Below are 18,635 nucleotides of genomic sequence, written 5' to 3' on the forward strand. Positions count from 1 at the left end.
CGTTCCTGGGGCATGCAGGTGATTTGCTGAGTGGCCCAATAAGTCACAACCATTAGCCCTGCACAGCAGAGCCCCCCTGCGTCAAGGTCTTTGACCTGTTCCTGCCCCGCGATGCCTCTTCCCACATCAGGGCCTTTATTGTCTTGTGTTCTCTGGCCACATCTGCTCTCTTGGAGCGGCTTTGATTTGTCTCCAACTACGTGTTTTTCCAGCCCCACGTGCTTTTCCTCATACACTTAGAGACAAGACAACACTCTTCCTGCAGTTGGGTAGGCCGCGTCGCCGAGCTTGGCCAATGTCCCGCCACCTGCGGGCCTAGACTCTAAAAACCTTCTTGAATGTGATCTTCTATGTTCTCTCCTTCCCTCTTTTGCTGGCTATATGCAGAGGACCCAATGGAGGACTCTAAGAGGAGAAGATGGAGATGAGAAGTGGAAGGAGGGAAGGTCCCTGGTCCCCAGATGCTTCTATGAGAGGAGCTACTCCAACCCACCCCCACCTCCTCCACTGACTCATATGGGAAAAAAATCAACTTTTATTTTGTCAAACTCCCAAGATCTGGTGGTTGTTTATTACAATAGATCGGCTACCCTGATTCATGCCCTGTCCCTCCCCAGTGTCACCTGAGGCCACTGCTTACCTTTTCTCACTTGCAGGCCCTGGATGGGCTTCCATGGGGTTCCCAGGCACTGAGGCAGCTCCATCCTCTGTGCACTCACCTCTGCGGCAGCTTCGGTTTTGCTTTGGTTTGACCGATTTCCTCAATGCCTATACGTGAGAACTCGTACTCCCCACATCTTTTTTTTACTGTGTACCATCTGTTTTGGCAACAGACTTGTAGATTCCATACTATCCCCTACTCTGGAGCTTGTCTCCCTCCATCAGAATGTCTGTTGTGGCCCCAGCCTGCCTGCGTGCCTCTATGGCTATAGTCTCTGGGGTTCTCTGGGGCCTTCCTGCAGCCTCCTCTGAACCCTGACATCGGCTGCCATGGGCATATGGGCCGAGCTCCCAACTTCCAGCAACTCCTCCACCCAGGCACTTAACATGGACACTGTGCCACCCACTTCCTACCAACTCTCAAGATCAATCGATGTTCACCCCTGAAGGGGACATCTGAACTCTAATAGGCAGCAAGGAGCCTTCCCTGGAGGGGTTGACTCTCTCTGCGTGGAAGGGTTGGAGAATGTGTGGAGACGTGCTCTGAGTCTGTTTGGATCCATGTGTGCTGCATCCATGTGAAGCATGTTCTGTGTGTGCTGCATCCACGTGGAAGCATGTTCTGTGTGTGCTGAATCCATGTGGAAGCGTGTTCTGTGTGTGCTGCATCCATGTGGAAGCACGTTCTGTGTGTGCTGCATCCATGTGGAAGCACGTTCTGTGTGTGCTGCATCCATGTGGAAGCACGTTCTGTGTGTGCTGCATCCACGTGGAAGCATGTTCTGTGTGTGCTGCATCCACGTGGAAGCATGTTCTATGTGTGCTGCATCCATGTGGAAGCATGTTCTGTGTGTGCTGCATCCACGTGGAAGCATGTTCTATGTGTGCTGCATCCACGTGGAAGCGTGTTCTGTGTGTGCTGCATCCACATGGAAGCGTGTTCTGTGTGCTGCATCCACATGGAAGCGTGTTCTGTGTGCGCTGCATCCATGTGGAAGCGTGTTCTGTGTGCGCTGCATCCATGTGGAAGCGTGTTCTGTGTGCGCTGCATCCATGTGGAAGCGTGTTCTGTGTGTGCTGCATCCATGTGGAAGCGTGTTCTGTGTGCGCTGCATCCATGTGGAAGCGTGTTCTGTGTGTGCTGCATCCATGTGGAAGCGTGTTCTGTGTGCTGCATCCATGTGGAAGTGTGTTCTGTGTGCTGCATCCATGTGGAAGTGTGTTCTGTGTGCTGCATCCATGTGGAAGCGTGTTCTGTGTGTGCTGCATCCATGTGGAAGCGTGTTCTGTGTGCTGCATCCATGTGGAAGCGTGTTCTGTGTGTGCTGCATCCATGTGGAAGCGTGTTCTGTGTGTGCTGCATCCATGTGGAAGCGTGTTCTGTGTGTGCTGCATCCATGTGGAAGCGTGTTCTGTGTGTGCTGCATCCATGTGGAAGCGTGTTCTGTGTGCTGCATCCATGTGGAAGCGTGTTCTGTGTGCTGCATCCATGTGGAAGCGTGTTCTGTGTGTGCTGCATCCATGTGGAAGCGTGTTCTGTGTGCTGCATCCATGTGGAAGCGTGTTCTGTGTGTGCTGCATCCATGTGGAAGCGTGTTCTGTGTGTGCTGCATCCATGTGGAAGCGTGTTCTGTGTGTGCTGCATCCATGTGGAAGCGTGTTCTGTGTGTGCTGCATCCATGTGGAAGCGTGTTCTGTGTGTGCTGCATCCATGTGGAAGTGTGTTCTGTGTGTGCTGCATCCATGTGGAAGTGTGTTCTGTGTGCTGAATCCATGTGGAAGTGTGTTCTGTGTGTGCTGCATCCATGTGGAAGCGTGTTCTGTGTGTGCTGCATCCATGTGGAAGTGTGTTCTGTGTGTGCTGCATCCATGTGGAAGTGTGTTCTGTGTGCTGAATCCATGTGGAAGCGTGTTCTGTGTGTGCTGCATCCATGTGGAAGCGTGTTCTGTGTGTGCTGCATCCATGTGGAAGCGTGTTCTGTGTGTGCTGCATTCACGTGGAAGCGTGTTCTGCATGTGCTGAATCCATATGGAAGCGTGTTCTGTGTGCTGCATCCATGTGGAAGCATGTTCTGTGTGTGCTGCATCCATGTGGAAGCGTGTTCTGTGTGTGCTGCATCCATGTGGAAGCGTGTTCTGTGTGTGCTGCATTCACGTGGAAGCGTGTTCTGCGTGTGCTGAATCCATATGGAAGCGTGTTCTGTGTGCTGCATCCATGTGGAAGCATGTTCTGTGTGTGTTGCATCCATGTGGAAGTGCGTTCTCTGTGTGGGCCTTTTCAGCCACTCTCCTTCCTGGGCTCCCTCCTCCTCCATCTGTGCTGAACTGCTCCTTTCATTACAGTTCCTATTCATTGCAACTCTGAGTCCTTAAAATTTTTCCTTTTGGTCCTTAATTCAATTCAATTATTTTTTACTCAAGTCTGCTGTTATGTAGGTGTGGTTCTAGGCATGGGAGAAGTCAGATGAAGACCCAGGCCCTGTCTTTGAGGAGCTCACCACCCAGTAGGAGGGAAAAAGACTGTGCCAGGAATCTGAAAGTCATGAGGATTGCAGAGAATTCAGCACTGGAAATTTAAATGAAGCAGTATAAGAGAAACCAACAGAACCCCCAAACTACCAGGTGTTTGGCATTCCCGATGGGGTCTAGGTGCACTTGCTGGCCTCTGGCTGGATTGCTTTGAGGGCTATCTTAATACTGTCTCCTGATTATGATGATGGCTTGGTGTCTTTGTCCTTCTTTCGAGCTGTTTTTTCTTCCTCATTGCACTCTTCGTGCTTCTCTTTATTCCAAGGCTGAGCTTTCTTTATTCCAAGGCTCATCATAACTGGGATGAATGCTTTCATGAAACCACACTTCTTCAGCAAGCTCCCAGGCCTGGGCATCCAAATCCTCTTGGGGGCTGTAAACCTGCTCACCTGTGGCTCACCTGTGGCTCACCTGTGGCTCCTCCGTTCTGTTGTCTTCCAATACACTCAGCTCTGCTTGGATGGGCTGCCTTTGGTGTATGGGCCTGCCCAGATCAGCACATGGGCATCTGGTTCCCAGGAAACACCCAGCAGTGGCTGTGGTGGCTGGATGTGTGATTGGATGGGCACACAGAAAAGCATAAAAATCATGCCAATAGTAACCATAATAGCAATTAATAGTCAGGATAATAATCATCTAGCTACAGTGGCAATGCACTTGAAAGACTATTCTTTGGGTGCATTTTCCTTTATGTCCTAGATGGAACGGGATGATTGGGCTTTTGAAGATCTCAAAGAAACTTGAAAAGGACCAGACTGTGATCAACGTTGATTCCACTCACACTAATGATGACTTGGTTTCTAAACTTGGCAACATTGAAGTTTCTGGACTTTTTTTTTTTCTGAAGTGGTTGAAAGGAAACTGGAAGTGTGAAGAATGGAAGGATGAGGACAAACTGTAGGGCGCTGCCTCACTCCTGGACTCTATCATCTCATTCCTCCAGGTGGGGGCCACCTGACCACGGCTGGCTCTGCCCTCCCCAGTTTTTAAGCATCCACACAGACTTTGCAAAGATGTTGAGATATGTTGGACATGAACTCTGGGTGTGTGCACATCTGGTTCCAAGCTTATACTCCACTCTTCATAGCTCAGGTGTCTTCCTCACAGCAGGGACCAGTTTCCATCTTCACCACTACTGTATCAAATGGACTTCCATCTTCCCCTCTGAATTCCAGCCTGGAAACCTAACTTTTTTTCTAGTCTCTTTTGCACTGAGATTCTGTCCCTTTTATTGCAGCAATGAGTTTACCCAGCCCTCCATCCCACACGAGTCCGGGCAGGACCCAGCTACCTGTTGAGACTCCCACACTGACTGTGTAGGAGTTATTCCACCTGGCCCTGGATTCCCAGTGCCCTGACTTAGTCGCCTGACAGGACAGAGTTGGGACATGAATTGGGCACCTGAATTAGCCCTGTTTGTGGCCAGGTCCTCTGCATGCTTGTGTAGACTTCCAAACTGACCGTGCAGCTGGGCCTGGGTTGTAGAGTCTGCGAGTCGACTCTGGTGTATGCATTTCCCATTATCTATAGTAGCAAAACTTCCAATTTTTGATGGGACATGGATCCCCAGAATAAAAATATTTCTCACCCTCCCTTGCAGCTCCCATGTGTGCAGACATAATATGGGCAATTTTCAGATCATACCCTGCATCAGGGAACAGCAAACCTTTTCTGTTATGGGCTGGATAGTAAATATTTTAAGTTTTGCAGGCTACATAGTCTCTGATGCAGGTCCTCCTCTTTAAGGAGTCATGGAAAGTACCTAAATGAAAACATGGTTGTTTGCCAATAAAACTTTATTTACAAAAAGAGGCTATGGGTCAAACTTGGCTCACGGGCTTGTGGCTTGCCAACTCTTGTCCTAGACTAATATCTCAAGCAAAGCAGAGCAAGAGGACAGAAGGAACCCAGGTGCCCGGAAATTCCATATCCACTCTGGACTGCTTCTAACCAGGTTTTTATGAGAGAAAAATAAGTGTCTACCTTGCTTAAGCTACTGTTCGTATTTTTTTTTCTTGAGACAGGGTCTCACTCTGTCACCCAGGTTGCAGTGCAGTGGTGTGAACATAGCTCACTGCAGTCTTAACCTCCCAGGCTCAAGGGATCCTCCCTCAGCCTCCTGAGTAGCTGTGATTATAGGTGAGTGTCACCATGCCAGGCTAATTTTTAAACTTTTTTACAGGGATGGAGGTTTCCCTATGTTGCCCAGGCTGGTCTCAAACCCCTAGGTTCAAGCGATCCTCCTGCTTCAGCGTGCTGGGATTACAGGCATAAGCCACTGCATCTGGCCAAGCTACTGCTTTTATTTTCTGGTTATGGTAGATTAAGGATGGCTCCAAATTCTTTGCTACTCCTCCCACTGAGAAGGTAAATCCAATTCCGCTCGCCTCGAATCTACCTAAATGACTTGTTTGAGTGATAGAATGGGATGGACGTGGTGTTCTGGGACTTCTGAGGTTAGGCCACAGAAAGCCTTGCAGCATCCACCAGAATCTTGGGACACTCTCTTTTGGATCCCTGAGTTGTCCCTGAGCGTCATTACCCTGAGGCTGCCATGGTGGAAGGGACTCTGGGGCACCCTGCTGGACAGTCCTGGCTGGGCCAGTCTCCCATCATCCCTGCCCAAAGCCACCCTGGACCCTCCAGACCGGTTAATCATTCCTGAGTGGCCTCCATGTGGGACAGAAAATATCATCCAAGCCCTTCCTGAATTTCTGACCCACAAAATTATGAGCTATAATGGAATAGTTGTTTTAAGCCACTAAACTTTGGCCTCCTTCCTTTGGCTGCTCTTAACTTCTGCCTGGCCTGCCCTGTTTCTCTTCCCTCCTTCTCCTCCCCTGCACATCTATTCCTGAGAAGCAACACATTTAAGGAGCTAGAGAATGATTTGTTTTCTAAGGTACAAAATGAAGTACTGGTTCTGTAAAGTCCTAATTATAGAGGGCATACAATTAAGCTCTTCTCTAAGGAGAAGAAAAATGATGAAGCTTTAAGGCAGGATATCATTGCTCACTAAATAGTCCTTCAGTTTCTGATCTGTTCTTTTCAGCTCTAAAGTTCTATGTGACAGGATGTTGAAAAAGCACAGGCTTTGGGGTTACACAGTTTTGAATACTGGCTCAATCCCTTAAGGGCCATGTGACCTCGGTGTTTTATTTGACTTCTCCCAAATTATTGACTGTATGATTCAACTTAATCTCTAGGCACATCTCCTTAGTGCCTTAGTTTTAATTATAGAAATAATTTGCATATGCTAATGTATGGCAAATCAGTGCTGAACAAGCACAATCATGAATTCCTCTATGACTCAGAGTAGCTTCCAGATCTGTCAGTCACGTGTGGTGACTGAATAGTTGAAATGTGGCTAGTCCAAATTAAAATGTGCTGTCAGTATAGAATACACACTGAGTTTTGAAGATTTAGTACCAAAAATGCAAAATAATCAATTTTAAAATATTGATTGGGGTCAGGCGTGGTGGCTCACACTGGTAATCGCAGCACTTTGGGAGGCCGGGACAGGTGAATCACGAGGTTTGGAGTTTGAGACCAGCCTGACCAACGTGGTGAAACCCCATCTCTACTGAAAATACAAAAATTAACAGGGTGTGGTGGCAGGTGCCTGTAATCCCAGCTACTCAGGAGCTGAGGCAGGAGAATCACTTGAACCTTGGAGGTGGAGGTTGCAGTGATCTGAGATTGTGCCACTGCACTCCAGCCTGGGTGACAGAGCGAGACTCCATTTCAAAAAAAAAAAAAAATATATATATATATATATATAGTTTGATCGGATGACAAACTAATATTTGTATATATTTGAGTAAATACAATATATTATTAAGATTAATTTTACTCATTTCTTTTTACATTTTTTGGTGGCTACTTAAGAAGTTCAAAGTTATTTACGTGGCTCACAGTTATGACTTGGAGTACATTTCTGTTGAATAGTGAGTGTTGTTTAAGATCACTAGAAGGACCCCTTTTGAGAGAGGGCACCATTCTCTTGTCTATACATAATCTAAGAATCTGTATGTGGCAGTGGTTCCTAGTGCCCTGCCACATATCTTTCTCTTCCTCCAGACATGCAGTAGGACGACAATTCCACGCTGTAGTGATAAGACTAGTTTAAGTCAATGGGGTTATGAGAGGAAGTAAGTGGGTTACTTCTGAGCCAAGCGTTTAATTAATGAGAGACCTGCTGCCACTCTTGCATTCTCTGCTATGCTGACTGCAGAGCAATCGCCTCTCAGCCTGTAGGACTGAGTCACTGCATGGAGGGGAGATGCCCTGGAAAGTTGCGTGGATCTACAGCAGAATTTTCATGGAGGAAAACAAACTATTGTTGTGTTAAGCCATTGAGGTTTGGGATTTGTTGCAGCAGCATAAGCCATCCTCCCCTGACTAATGAATATATTTTCTGATTAACAAAATGAAATGATCCCCGGTTTTTTTTCCTGTTTTACTCTATACTGTGATGAATTTTGGAAAAGCACGTTTAAAACAGATTTTTGATGGCTTGTCATAGTCTAGGGAAGATGAGCTTGGCTGAAAATTGGAAATCTGTGGAAAGTGTTTGAAAAAAAGTGAGAGGTACAATTAACTGTTTAATAAAAATCAAATGGCACAATCTAAGTCCATCTCATCTTTTCTTGGACATTAATAGGGTGACAGAAAATTTACAGAGCTGATTGGGTCATATTCCAAAGTGTGATCCCCCAAGTAAGCAGTTTACAAGCGGTGTGAAAAATGCTAAGAAAATCAGAATGTCTAGGGATATTGCAGATTAACTCCTTGGAAATAGTGTTGGCATCTCCAGGCTGAAGATGTAATTGGCCTTCTGTGTAGGTATCACTTTCTAGAGTCATTAGAGACCAATTTCAAACAAAGTAAATCTGTTATAATCCTCCTAATGGATTTTGCTTTGCCTCTTCCCACCCATTTAGAAAATTTACTTGGAATTTCTTGTATACTTTGGAGTTAGAGCCAAGGGGTAAGATGCGAGTTTAACGTGTAATTCTTCCTACTCCATTTCCTTACCACATTTCCTTCCAAAGAAGAATGCTGCCACCAGGTGCTCCTCAAAGACCAGGGAGGTGGGCCTGCAGCTTCTGAGTGAAAGGAAGAAGCCTGGCTATTCTGGGTATGAAATGTGTGCTCTTATGTCTCCATACTGAGGAGGATTGCCCAGGAACTGGGTTAAGAGACCAACCCAAATTCAATTGTTTGCCAACACAAAGCTGTGATTAGAAAGCATATCACAGTATGTCAGTGGTGCCACTGTTAGGAATACAACAGCACTAGAAATGTGCAGAAGTCATAACTGCATTTTCTGATTGTGTGTGTGATGGCGTAGCAATCAAATGAAGGTGTAAAAAGCTTTTGTTGTTTTTAAGAAGCATGAAGTCGAGTGGGCTGTTTCCAATAGGAGGACTGAAAAACCAAGCAAACACAAATTTTGTTCACAGCGTCCTTTTTGAGAAAAGAGTGTAGCTGTCTGCCTAAGAGATCTTCACTCCTGGTCTTTTGTTAGTGTAGTCAGCGTAACCAGTATTGGGAGGTGCGGTCTTTGGAGATGGTTAGGCCATGAGGGATCTTCCTTCATGAATGGCATTAGGTATCCTCATAAAAAGATTGACAGAGAGACTTTGTCCCTCTTGCCCTTCTGCCCTCTGCCATTTGAAGGTAGGGTGTTTCTCCCCTCCAGAGGATATAGCTCTCACCAGACACTGAAACTGCTGGCACCTTGATTTTGGACTTCCCAGCCTCCAGAACCATGAGAGATAAATGCCTGTTGTTTACAAATTACCCAGTCTGAAGTATTTTGTTATAGCAGCACAAAACAGACTGAGACAATTAGTTACTGCATTATATTATCATCTCTTTATATGGGTTGATGGCTTACTGTCATAATTAGTTTGGAAGAGACTTATGACTGGAAGTATTATTTCTATATTTTTATTTCCTTTTTGCATTTCAACACCAACTCTCTGACACCAGCTGGGTATCTTACAGTTCAGGTCAACTCTGACACTAACTGCCTAGCATTAGACTTAGCATTAGATCTACACGTTGAAGGGCAAAGCCCCCAAAAGAGTGTCTTTACCTTACATTCCATCTCCAAGTGGGGCCCCCAGGCTACCCAAACTTCTGTCTAACTTGGCTACAAATTTGTGAATTCTCACAACTCATCTCCCCCAAAATTTAGGTAATTTGCTAGAATAACTTACAGAGCTCAGGAAAGGGCCATCTTTATGGTCAGCATTTTATTGTGTAGAGGTCAAAGGAATAACAAAATGAAGAGGTGCAGATGGCAGCAAGTTCTGGGAGCCTGAGCCTCTCTGTTCTGTGCAGCGCTACCCTCCTGGTACATTGAGGTGTTTACAACCCAGAAGCTCAGCTGAGCCTCGATGTCCAGAGTCATTAACAAGGTTTTCTTACATAGGCATGATTGATTAAATTATTGGCTGCATGACTGAACTTAATCTCCGGTCCTCCCATCCTCTGCAGAAGTCAGAGGGCAGGGCATGCTTGGTTTCTCCGGCATGGTCAATCCCTCCCTTGGAATTATTTAAAGGTTCACCCTGAGCCACCACCTCATTAGTATAAACTCAGACGTGGGCCAGGTGCAGTGGCTCATGCTTGTAATCCCAGCACTTTGGGAGGCCAAGATGAGTGGATTATCTGAGACTAGGAGTTTGAGACCAGCCTGGCCAACATAATGAAACTCTGTCTCTACTAAAAATACAAAAAAAAAAAAAAAAAAAAAAAATTAGCCAGGCATGGTGGCATGTGCCTGTAGTCCCAGCTACTCGGGAGGCTGAGGCAGGAGAATCACCTGAACCCAGGAGGTGGAGTTTGCAGTGAGCCGAGATCACGCCATTGCACTCCAGCCTGGGCAACAAGAGCAAAACTCCATCTCAAGAAAAACTCAATAAACCAAAAAACAAAAACAAAAATTACTCAGACATTTCTGAAAGGGCTCATTATGACTAACAAAAGAGACTTTTATCAGGAAATTCCAAGGGTTTTGAAGCTCCAGGCCAGAATCTACGGGAAAAGACCAGGTATATTCTTTAGTATATTACACCTTTGCACCTTGAATAGGACATGGGGTAAAAGACATTCAAATGCTATATGTTATTGTGTGATGGGCAGATATGGATTATTGCAGCTTGCATATAAAATCATTATTGTTATTTTTGTAAATAAACATTTAGAGGTGACAGATTTAGTCTCTTCACAAAAAGACCAGAGAATGGATATGCACTAAGAGAGAGAAGAAGGATTATCTGTTCCTCAAGGAAATGGTCTTACCTTATTGGTGTCTCGGGACTGTGTATGAAAATGATGGAATTATTTTGATTATTCAGATAGATGGAGAGCAAGAAGTGCAAGGGGGGGGGCTCTCCTTTCTCTTTCCCCCTCTACACCTGAGCACTCGACTTCAGGAGCCCAGCAACTCCATTCATGTTGCAGGCCCACTTTGGAATTCTTCTTCAGGGGGTGATATTGGTGTGAATAATCTCCATTTATATCAGTGGAATAATATGAACTAACCAGGGACAAATTTATAGTGTTTATTAATGTTTCCATTTTCCCTATTATAATGTAAACAGAAATTTAATGATTGGAAAATTATGTCAAATGTTGAGTGAATCAGGCATCAAATACCACAGTGATCAGTGAACAGTAACTGTTTTTAATAATTTGAATATTGCAGTGACACAAAGGTATTTAAGACACCAATCCTTTAAGAAATTTCTCGAAAGACAGCCAACAATCACTGTGTGGATTTCTTGTCTGTCTGCTCATCTTTAATCCCTCCCCCTTTCTACTTCCTTCATTTGTTTTATGCCCTTTAAAGCAGCAGTAACACAGACACTCTTTTTCATTTGTTGCCCAGGTCTCTTGGAAAAGCCTGCCGGTGGTCTCACTGGAGATAGGACAGGATCACATGGGCTGCCTCCGGTTCTTGTGGAGGGGCTGTTCTGCAGCTATGGCCCAGGATGGCCATGGAGTCAATGAGGAAAAACACTTGGATGGTCACCCAGGTGCGCTGTCACCAACCAACTCATAATCAGATCTGTTAACTTTTGAAACATCAGGAGATCTTTATACATTTGGAGAAAGAGACTTTGTTACTTCTAAAGGGTTACAGCCTACCAGGTGGCCATTCCATGGGCTGGGAAGTGTAGCCTTCTACAAAGACCAGAGCACTTGGATGGAGGAGGAGTGGGAGTTGGAGCTTTATGCTGGACAGGCTGGCTAAACATATACATTCAACAGATTACAGGAAGAGCTGTGAATGTTCATAAAGGTAGTCCTGAGACATGCAAATTGAACAAACATGTATGTAACATACGACCCATGTTCACTTTGGGGTGGAGACTTAACATTTAAATGTGTTACAGTTAGGTCCTATATGTCAAAAGGTATTTTCAGGACATGAAGGAACGCAAGTGTGCAGCCTCTGTAAACCGGCCAGAACGAGGGCGTGGTCAGTGGTCTTATCTGGAGAACGTTGCTGAAATTGGTGTCTTGTCCAATCAAAGCTGTAGTGATGGCTGGTGGAACAAGGGGTCAGTTAGTGTCTGTTGGTGAGCTACAAGTGTTAGATTTTTTTTGTTTTTTTTGAGATGGACTCTTGCTCTGTCACCCAGACTGGAGTGCAGTGGTACCATCTCAGCTCACTGCAACCTCCGCCTCCTGGGTTCAAGCGATTCTCCTGCCTCAGCCTCTCGAGTAGCTGGGATTATAGGCGCCTGCCACCACACCGAGCTAATTTTTGTATTTTTAGTAGAGACAGGGTTTCACCATGTTGGCGAGGCTGGTCTAGAACTCGTGACCTCAGGTGATCAGCCCGCCATGGCCTCCCAAAGTGCTGGGATCACAGGCATGAGCCACTGCGCTGGTCCCCGTTAGAATATTGCTTATCTCTCCAGGCGAGTGCATTTTCAGCTGCCAGAGAGAAAGAAAACCCTTGTGGCATTTAGAACACGTTTGTTCTTGAAGTGTAGGGGTGTGTGACTCCACCCTTGCCTGGCATGGCCTTCGGTCTTATTTGGAATTTGGTATCTTATTGCCACAAAGGGTCCCTTGTGTGTGTCTTATGATCTTGACTTTAACATTCATGCTGGTCGGCTGTTGTGTCTAAACCACTAGAGGGAGGGGTATAATGAGACATGTCTGACCTCCTGTCCTGTCATGGCCAGGAACTCAGTTTTAAGGTTTTTCCAGGGTTCCGCAGGCAAAGAGGGGTCCATTCAGGTGATGGGGGAGCTTAGGAATTTATTTTTAGTATACAAACCTAAACTTGAAAGAGGAAACTTTTCAGAGGAAATACAAATGAAAATTAAACTCCCTCAGCTGTCTACCACAGACCGTTACTCCTGGGTCAAGAGCTGAAAACTCACTTTGAAAAGGTTTATAAACTGATAAAACAGAGGTGGGAAGAACAGTTATAAAATGATCACGGGGCTAGCCTGCTGCCAGCCCGCTGGGGTCCCGTCTAGAACACCAAGAGCCCGCATGCCAGTGATCAGCCGACTGCAGAGCGATCCCTGAGAAATGCTTCTGGGGAGCCTTGGGCCTGTGCTCCCCTGTTTCTGCCGGCTGCTTTCCCATGTGAACTGATAGAGACTTTCAAATCACTTGGCTGTGTTCTCTCTTCTTCCCAGTGCTTGGAGTAGTGGGCAGCTCACCTCCCAGTGGGTCGACCCCAGCAACACCCCCAGTGGCCGCCCATCGTTGCTAGTCTGGAGCTTGCGGTGACCCTCATCCTGGTGGGGTTCTGAGGTCCTTGGGGAGGGGAGAGTCCCCTGGGGGAAACACCAAGATGCTTCCTTCAAAGGTCTGGAATGGCTGGTGCAGCGTGGGAGGAGAAGGCTACTGGAAAACTCACAGGGCCTTAATTCAATTTTTAATCCTATAAATCACACAACACTTGTGATTTTTAAACACTGTGTTTTGTTACACTTTTACTTATTCAATTATCTATTAATATGTTTTTTCTCAAAGTCTCTGAGAAGACTTTGCACAAGCTGCTGAGGACACTAAGGCTGGAGACATGGAACATGGATGCCCCGTGATCAATGAAGTTGGTTAACATCACCAATGTAGATGATGTCAACGCTTCACCCTCTGGAGGTCCCAGAAAGCAGCTTTCCTTCACACGCCGCTGGACTGTCTGCTGAGGGAGGTGGATGGATGCTCTTGGCCGCATTTCTCAGCACTTAGGTTGTGACTGTCCCAGGCTTCCTGTTAAACGCATTCCTGGTCCGAATAGCTTCACCTACGTGCTCAGGGCAGCGGGTGGAGTGCCGTCTCCACATTTTTCTGTAGGAACCACTGCAAGGAGATGCTGCCTCCTTCTTTGGGCAGTGAAAGCTCCTCAGCAAACTGGGACATAGGTGCCAGATGTCCATCAGGACTACCCTGGAAAGAACTCCAGGCCATCCAGATAAGGAAGGTTGGGTCTGAAGCTGGGTCTCCCATGGCCTGGTTTCTGTCCAGGCCTCATTAGGGGAGCAACTCGTGGTGCAGACTCCCCGTTCCCTCTGGTGTGCGCGTTGCAGCCGTGATGCTGTTTGCCTCAACTTATGGGTCTTCTCTGGGCCCAGACTGAAACTTCCCATCTCTTTCCGCTAGCTTTGTATGCCATGTGGCATTTTACAGCCCCATACCATATAGGGAACAGAAACAACAGCACTTGCAAACTACATATGTTTCAGGAAACAACTAGGTCTTTTGATTAAATTATAAGCTTTAATTATATTCTAACTAATTAGAACATATTTAACATAGATCTCTCCCATACCTGCAAATTGAATGAAAAGAAACTTACAAATGAACCCTCTGTAGGATTACTATTAGGTTAAAAAGATAGCTAAAAAATACACTATTTTAGGACAAGCGTGGTGGCTCACACCTGTAATCCCAGTGCTTTGGAAGGCTGAGGCAGGAAGATTGCTTGAGGCCAGGAATTTGACACCGGCCCAGACAAGACAGTGAAACTCCATTTCTAAAAAATAAAAATAAAAATATTAGTTGAGCATGGTGAAGGGTACCTGTTGTTTTAGGTACTCTGGAGACTGAGGCAGGAGGATCACTTGAGCCCAGTGGTACAAGGTTACAGTGAGCTATGATGGTACCACTGGGCTCCAGCCTGAGTGGCACAGTAGGATGCTGTCCCTAACATAAATACTATTTTAAAATTGCAACATTCTTTTAGTTCCTTCATCATTTTATGGTTTTCCCTCTAGCAATTGTATCATCTTCTGACCTTCATATTCCCTACAGGCAAGTTTTTCTAAACTTTTCCTTTATATGCTATGTAAGACCTGTTCCTCTTTCCCTGCAACTGTGACCTGGAATAGGCAACTACTTTGACCCTTTTTCAAAGACTGATTCAAAGCCATTCTTGTATTCCTGCATCAACTGCAACATTTTAACAACCTATTCAGTTTTCTCCTACTGTTGAACTCAATTTGCCAGTATTTTGAGTCTTTTGCATAGTTTCATAAATGAAATTGGACTGTAATTTTTTGCATTATACTTCCCTGTAAAGTCACTGAGGGTTTGGTGTCTTTTGGGAGCAATATTTTTTTTTTCTAGAACAGTTTTTGCCATAGTTATGTGTTCTCTTGGGTTTTCTGTATCTTCCTGAACAAACTTTACATTTATGTTTATATTTAACTTAAATTTATGTATAACTTTATATTTTTTAGAAAAGTATTCATTTATTCCAATATTTTAAGTTTGTTGGCAGAAAGTTATTTAAGGTATCTTCTTGTGATTTTGAAAATCTTTATGGTATCCATGTTTACATTGCTAATATTAGTTGTGGTTTTTTTCTCTTTGTCTCAGTGGGTCTGACTAGTTGTTTATCCTATTTAGCATTTTCAAAGGATCAGCTTTTGTTTCTGTTGATCTTCTCTATTAAATCTTTGTTTCCTAGTTCATCAATACCTGCTCTTATCTTTATTATTTACATCCTACATCTTCTTTTAGATTTACTTTTCGTTTCGTTCAAGCTTTTTTGAATTGATCAGTTAATTCATTGATATAAATGCACTCATTTTGCTTTTATAATAAACACTTAAGGCAATAAATTTTCTTCTATGTGCCACTTGTAATAGGTATTGGAGTACTTTCATTTCTGTTCTAAGTAATTTGTAATTTCTACAACAGGTTTCTCTTAACCTGGAATTATATAAAAGTGCGATGTTGGTGTTTCCAACTATATTTATTTAAACAATCTTTACTTGTGGATTTCTAATACAATTGCAAGTTTGTCAGAGGAAATTTTCTGGTATTTATTAACACTTCTTTTGTATTTAATGTGTGGTCTCTTTTTCAACTCCTTGATGTGTAATTGAAAAGAATATATTTTTCTTCCTTGGGTAAATGATATTTATATTTATTTACAATATTAGATCAAGCTTTCAAATTTCATTGCTTCAAGCGTTTATAGCTTACCTAACTTTGTCTATTAATTTCTCAGAGAGGCATGTGATTATGGGTTTGTCAGCTTTTTCATAATCCTGAACCCTTTTGCTTTTGGGAGGCAATCATACTGGTTTGTGATCATGTTATCTTTTTGGGGTCACAGGGTATCATTGTCAGAAGTGACTTATCTTTCAAACATTACTTGATTTTTTTGTTTGTTTGTTTGTTTCTGTTTGCTTGTTTGGTTTTTGAGACAGAGTCTAGCTCTGTTGCCCAAGCTTGAGTGTAGTGGCGCAATCTTGGCTCACTGCAACCTCCGCCTGCCGGGTTCAAGTGATTCTCCTGCCTCATCCTCCCGAGTAGCTGGGATTACAGGCGTGCACCACCAGTTTTGTATTTTTAGTAGAGACGGGGTTTCACCATATTGGCCAGGCTGGTCTCAAACTCCTGACCTCAGGTGATTCACCTGCCTCAGCTTCCGAAAGTGCTGGGATTACAGGCGTGAGCCCCTGAGCTGGCTACATCTGAATTTCAGTGCTGCTTCAGTGCCTGAATGAAAAAGTATTCAGCAGACCATGTGGTGGCAGGTGTAGGGGAGGGAACATCTTTAGCCCACACCTGGTGCAATAGACGCTTTCCCAGAACATCACAGGCAGCGGTGTGTGTGGCCACTGAGCTTCCACTGAGCGACTTCATGCTCTCTTGAAATGCGTAAGTATTTTGTTATAAATGCAGAGGTCCCAATATGTTTCTGCAGCAAATCACACCCTAAGCAGTGACTCCATGCGCTTCCAGGCTTAGAGAAGCTCAGCTGCGGTGCGGACCCCCTGCCCACCCAAGGCTCGGCAGCTGCAGTCTGCCAGGTTCCGGCTCAGCTGCCTCTTCCCGTTATTGTTGGAAGAGCCAGAACACGTCAGGTTTGGTTTTCCTTGCTAATCCTTCCAGCCAGTGCTGCTATTTTGACACTTTGCCTGTTGAAGCATGGACCAGCTTTCTAAGAGCTGATGAGATTCATTTCCTGAGCCGTTCCCTTCACTCAAGGGAAAAAGAAAAGCAAGTCCAGTGGAGAGTATCTGACTTGGCGCTAGACGCTGTTTTTCGCTAGGGCAGGGGCTCAGGAAGGAGGTCCTTCAGTAGCTCTGTAAGGGATATCCGAAAGCCCTAGCGGGAATGGCCCAGGATTCCTTATTTCCATCCCATGCAGATGGGCCCTTTCTCAGTCCAGTTACATCCGCTCAGCACGTATCTTGGAGACACTGATCTGAGGGAAACAAGGACTGCAAGCAACTATACTATATGTGGACCATTTTCTAATGAAATAAGGATTTTATTTTTCTTAAAAACAAACAAAAATATCAATGTTATTTTTTATAAGGTGTATTGATTCCAGCCAAAAATAAAAAAGTTAAAGCAGCAATTATTTCATAAGTGTCCTTGAGTTTGGTATCACGGTGTCTTGGCTGGAGTTTTTCTCAGGGCAGACCCTGAGAGGAGGGTTTGAATTCAAATCGTATATTTTGGAATGTACAGGGAAGGGCCAGAAGGGAATGGGTAAATGATGACAAGGAAGGGAGGCAGCCAACAGAAGATGCGCTGTGAAGCCCGTTAGCAGTGATAACCGGAGCCTAATCCCAGGTAGAGTGAGAACACGTTGGGAAATGGTATTAAACTCTGCCTCTGAATTATCCCTCCTGGCCAGCAGCTGTGGGGGAATCCGGACGGAGTCTCTTACTGAGGGAGACTCCCCAGGTGTAAAGAGTCTAGCACCTGAGGCCTGGGGCACACGTGCTCAGATCCACCTTCTCCAGGGGCAGGGAAAAGCCGCTGGGAGGGGCCCCAGGTGCCCGCCACTGAGAACCCGCCTGAAGTCAGCACAGCGCTGCTGAAGGCCCCGAGGGCTCTGCACACTGGGAGTCACAGGCCCAGACTCATCAGGCGCTGGAATGACATCTTCATCCAGGCAGGACTGTGGCTTGAGATCGTCTCCACGGAGGGCCGGGGGATTCCCGTCCCTCACAGAGGTCTCTCTTCTCCTCTGAATCAGTGTCTCTGAGGGCCGGGTTTCTGTGCACTGGGGGTTACCTGCCAAATCGGTTTAATTTTGCCCCGCACCTCCCAGCGAGGCCCCATCCTGCGCAAGCTCCCTGCTGGGGACTTCAGGCCCAAGGTGAATGCGCGCAGGGCCTGGAGCAGGTGATGAGGGCTAGTGCAGGCCGAGGCGAGCAGCTACAGAGGTGGAGTTTCTATGCCCAGAGACGGGCATGGACACTAGCACGGAAGGATCGCCTAGCTGGGAGGGAAGCCAGGACAACGAAGACCTAGTGGGTCTAACAGGGGTACCGCATGAGCCGAGGTGCAGAGGCTGGACCCAGCAGGGTCGCCGAGAGGACTGCTCCTGCAGCCTGGGGAAAAGGAGGGGGCGTCAGGAGGTCTCCGAGCCAGCGGGGATCGTGTTCAGGAAGCTGGGCCAGGCTTTGTATGTCATGGGGATCTGTGGAGGGGCTGAGACGTGGTCTGGTTTACACTTGGGAGAGCCTATTTAGGGCCCGAGGCAAGGGGTCCCCATGCCCCTGCACCCAGGTCCTCCGAGCTGCTGCCAGGCTGTGTGTGGTCCTCCTTCCACCGAGCCACCAGAGGGGTGCCCTCATTTGGGCCTGGAGGGGACAGCCTGGCTGGGTATGTGTCTGCCAGAGGGAATGGAGTTTGGCCGTGTGAGGCTGGTGTCCACAGGCCCGTGCTCACGGCCCTAAGAAGGGCAGGATGGAGCAAGGGTGCAGGAGAGAAGGAGCAGACTTCACCAAAAACCCTTGCGCCAGGCCCTGCGGAAGGGCACGAGGGCAGTCCCCCTGGGCTTAAGGGGAAAGGCCTGTGCTCGGGGTGCTTCAGCCCCAGGTCCCTTCTTCAACCACGGCAGTCCGACCTGTGTCTGAAAACAGGCTCTGGGGTCAGACACAGTTTGAATTATCCCTGTGAGGCTGAAAAAAGAAATACACGTGCAA

At 46.1% G+C, this 18,635-nt stretch overlaps 1 long non-coding RNA gene across 1 annotated transcript in view; it reads left to right on the forward strand.

Moving 5' to 3' along the window:
* LOC112426110 (uncharacterized) overlaps nucleotides 1–17,513 on the forward strand; it is a 47,428-nt gene extending 29,915 nt beyond the window's left edge. Inside the window, exon 3 of the long non-coding RNA XR_011617145.1 lies at nucleotides 13,207–17,513. This is a non-coding gene — a long non-coding RNA (uncharacterized lncRNA). The remainder of the gene's footprint in view (nucleotides 1–13,206) is intronic.
* The last annotated feature ends 1,122 nt before the right edge of the window (nucleotides 17,514–18,635 follow it).

The sequence above is a fragment of the Macaca nemestrina genome, chromosome 19 (assembly GCF_043159975.1).
Source record: "Macaca nemestrina isolate mMacNem1 chromosome 19, mMacNem.hap1, whole genome shotgun sequence".
Lineage (NCBI taxonomy): Eukaryota > Metazoa > Chordata > Mammalia > Primates > Cercopithecidae > Macaca > Macaca nemestrina.